At 42.9% G+C, this 4,086-nt stretch overlaps 1 protein-coding gene across 6 annotated transcripts in view; it reads left to right on the plus strand.

The window, feature by feature from the left end:
• The first annotated feature begins 3,074 nt into the window (after nucleotides 1–3,074).
• Nucleotides 3,075–4,086, plus strand: part of LOC116845700 (serine/threonine-protein kinase 10) — a 22,391-nt gene continuing 21,379 nt past the window's right edge. For 5 of the 6 annotated variants that reach the window (XM_032818712.1, XM_032818707.1, XM_032818715.1 and 2 more), the window contains exon 1: nucleotides 3,075–3,223. The gene's annotated coding sequence lies outside the window, so the exon portion shown is untranslated. Of the gene's footprint in view, nucleotides 3,224–3,664; nucleotides 3,941–4,086 lie in introns of those variants that run through there. The other variant, XM_032818709.1, reaches the window with a different exon arrangement.

Here is a 4,086-nt window from a genome sequence, read left to right on the forward strand (position 1 = left end):
AATTATTACACAATATAATTATCTTGACTTCTCTGCAGCATGGTGTGTATGTGAAACTGCCCCATTTAATAACGTACATATAGCCCTTAATAGAATTAAATAGCCTATCTAGGAAACAGAATCTGCGCGCAATCTGCCGTCAGTCTGTCGTCAGAATCTGTCGACAGGCTCTGCGCGCTGTCTGTCACCAATCTGTCGTCAGAGACTGCTAAAACAGTTTCTGTGTGCAGTCTGTTGCCATCCTGTCAACAGATACTGTTGACAGACTCTGCGTAAAATCTGCTCGCACAGGTTTGGCTATCTGGGCTGATAATGCTTGTTTGTAATCTTGTTGAGATAATAATACTTCGTATGATTTATTTTCAGTTGCGTCAATTACTGTACATTTTACTAAGACCTGATTGCACCAACATTGGCTTGGTTTACATCGTGCACTTGATACGCGTATCAAGTACTATATTCGTATCAAATTCGTACTAAATATTTAATACACACGATGTAAACACTGACGGATCAATTTGATGCGAGCGTGCCAAGTAGGAGTATCGTACTAAACTAATACGCGTATCAAATGATACAAATGATGTTGTAAACGTATGAAACGAATGTTGGAGGAAACCTAACCTAATTAAAACCGGTGTCATCGATAACCGTTGGTTTCAAATTATATTATAGTAAAATGTCTTGTAAAAAAGGAGAGAAGAAACGAGCACATTTTTAGAATTATGCATTCCTTCTATCGTTCGAAGTTATTTTAAGCAAATTGTAATTCCAAATACTACCAGTAGGAGGTAAACGACATGAATTAAATTCGTATTATATTTTTTCTTTATACGTTCGATGTAAACGCACTCGTATTAAAGCATAGGTGCGCATCAAATTTAATACACGTACTAACGTTTTGACGATGTAAACCAAGCCATTATTTTGTCTTTAAGCGAAACTTAAACATATATCTATCTTTATCTTTCTTTCTATATAAATAAAGATAGATATATATTTAAGTGTCACTTAAAACCAAAATAACGTTGGTGCAATCGGGCCTAAGGTCATTTTTCATACTTATCACTTGAGAAACAGGCGCCATATGCATTACTGAACCTGCACTACCTCGAAATAATGTGCGAATTAGCCGGAAGTTAGCAATTCCCTAGGATCTATTTTTGTGAAAAAGGTAGTAAGATTTGCTTTCTTACAGCATACTGAAAATGATTTCGGAACGCGAAAACAGTACTGTCAGCACTGTCAGCGCAATTCGGAACGCAGCCTGAGTGTTGCGAAATGAGACAGAGCATGCTTGTAGGTATCGAACAGTGCTCTGTCTTTGTATAGTCTGAACCAAAAGTTAAGTCGGCTGATTTCTAAACATAAGTTGAATCTCCGAATTAGAAACCATATTTGGTTTGTTTTTCTTAATAAGTCGATAAGTAAATACTAATAAATGAGAAAAAATATATATTTTTTGTATCCTAAAACTTTCGTTCATAAGCTTAAGTCATTAGGGACGTCTACATTGGAAGTAAACAGTAAGAAGTAGGAAGTAAGAATAAGAAATTGACCAATCATAGTTAATTATTCTTCTCACATTCGACTGTGGTTGGTCAATTTCTTACTCTTACTTCCTCCTTCTTGCTATTTACTTCCAATATAGACGTCCCTATTGCCATTCAATGATCATTGCTTTTCATATTATCTCTAATTTTTAACTTGGACTGTATCACATTCTCCCCACTCTCGACTATACTATGAACTAGACAAAGATAAGAGAGAAAACAAGGAACCTTTCTGTCATCCCGCATGCCTCAAGAGGCAGCACGCGTTCCAGGTATATATTTCAGTGATACTAAACTAGATTGCTAAGGCCCGATCTACAATAGATGGAGTAAGGAGTAGGAGTAAGAAATAAGCAGTAAGTAAACAGACCAATCACAATCGATTATTTTTGAAACGTGAGAATGGAATTGGTCAATTTGCTTACTGCTTATTTCTTACTCCATCTATTGTAGATCGGATCTAACAGGTTATCTAAAAGCATATAACGACTTGTGTCCGATAGAGTTTCCGGTGCATGCGAGAAAATGGCTGCTATCGCCACATATTTTCATACGTTTAGTCATAAAATTCTTTTGTTGAAAATGAGCAGAGCAAATAACGTTCAATACCATCTATTTTTTTGTTACGATATTTTTCGATGCAATAAGATGCTGGCATTTTTGGTTTTACGACAGTAATTTAATGGCCACGTTGACTCACTTGTACGTGTAAGTACACAAGTGACACGTCACACACACAACTTCACACACACAGGATCGCCGCCATTTTCTCGCATGCAACCGGAAACCTTACGCGACACACGTTCGAAGCCCTTGTTAGCAATCTAGTTTAGTATAGACATTTGTGCATTTTTCTGTTTAACTCCATATCTAAAATAAATATTTAATCCATTTTATCTGAATAACTATAATCATATCATAATTACTTTAATTATATTAAGTTTTACCTTAACAGGAATTTTACCTTACAGGTATTTTGCTATTAAGTTATTATGCTGCTTGTTTATTTATTTGAGGATTCCAACCTATTTTTATTCGTGTACGTCGCCATATTGCACTACACCACTGCCCTAGCTCGAGACCTAGGGCAGGCAGTGCAGTGTTCTGTTGTACCGAATACCGCTGCATTGAAGAAAAGGACAGCAATGATGACGTCATAAAGTTGCCGTAATCGTTGAAAAGAACACTTTAGTGTACACTGCTTGCATTAGTGCCGCCAGTGCAGAAGAAAAGAACAGACCTCGGGACTCTGCGTCCCTGCTACGGCACTGGCTCAATTCAATACGTCACTTCCAGGCGTGGTGAGCATCCGTGCGTATGCACGCGTGTCTGTGTGTCGCGCGTGCGATGGCTCACGGTAGTATGAGTGGTGCTGAAAATGGCCGTGTACGCGCACAGCTCCGCCGAGTTTACTGATCCTCGTCGCAGGGGATAGTTCCCGGATAGTCGCGGCACGCGATCAATCAATCGCTCGCTCGCTCGCCCGTTCACGCGCGTGCAAATAGTGCGTCGTGCGTTCTCGATGAACGAGAGCTCACGTAAGGAGACGCGTCGTCGACCTGATAGCGGCTACATTCCGGCGGATCTCGCAAGCAGGGCGGGGGGAGAGACAGCGGTGTCGTATCCAGGACCTCAGCCAACACCGCGGCAACAAACGTCGCGCGGAGCAGGTAAGCGAAGAGCAACTCCTCCTTCGCTCTCTCCCTCTCTCTTTTTCTTGTGCGTTTCTCTCTCGCGAGATACTTCGCTCTCGTCGCCGTCGCCCTCGCTCTCGATTCGCACCCTGAGGCTGCACGCAGACGACGTCGCCTCGGCCAGAGCGACTTGCCTGAAGCAGCTTGAAGCGACACATACAAGAACGTTTGCCTTTCTACGCTCGTTCCCCTCTCGACTACACTTCTTTACACTTTCCGCATTTCCAATGTCACATTTCTTATATTCATACTTCCAACCGCGGGCTAAAAGGAGAGGGAACAATCCTAAGAACTCTTGAAAACCGCAGCAACCAAGAGGAACGGGGAGTCGTCTGTCCATCCGTTGCAGGTGACGACAGCCAGCCAGCCAGATATCGTGCTAAATCGCGTATACATACGCGTCGCGATCTTTTAAGTGTCAACGATATGTCGTCAACAACGACGACGACGACGACGTCCCGACGACCACCATCTCCCGTTCTCCCGTCCGTCACGCGTCAACGGCCGTGTGTACCCTGATTTCCCGTGGCGCGCGCGCTCCCGTGCGCTCGGGCGTGTTCGTGCGCGACCAGAGTTTAACCGCTTTCCTCGCGGATGGGTGGCCGCGCGCGTATACACCAGGGAGTGAGATTCTAGAACATCGAGAAATCGAACGGTGCTCCCGTACGACGATGGTGCAGCTTGTGACCTGAGGTTATTACTTGTCAAAATTGTGTCAAACCGCGTGACCGAATGATCAACACCTGTCGACGACTCTCTCGGTCGATCTCTCTCTCTCTCTCTCTCTCTCTCTCTCTCTCTCTCTCTCTCTCTCTCTCTGTGTGTCTGTCTGTCTGTCT

This window comes from Odontomachus brunneus, unplaced genomic scaffold (genome assembly GCF_010583005.1).
Source record: "Odontomachus brunneus isolate Ranch 3 - 2012 unplaced genomic scaffold, Obru_v1 Obru_scaffold_057, whole genome shotgun sequence".
NCBI classification, from domain to species: Eukaryota; Metazoa; Arthropoda; class Insecta; order Hymenoptera; family Formicidae; genus Odontomachus; species Odontomachus brunneus.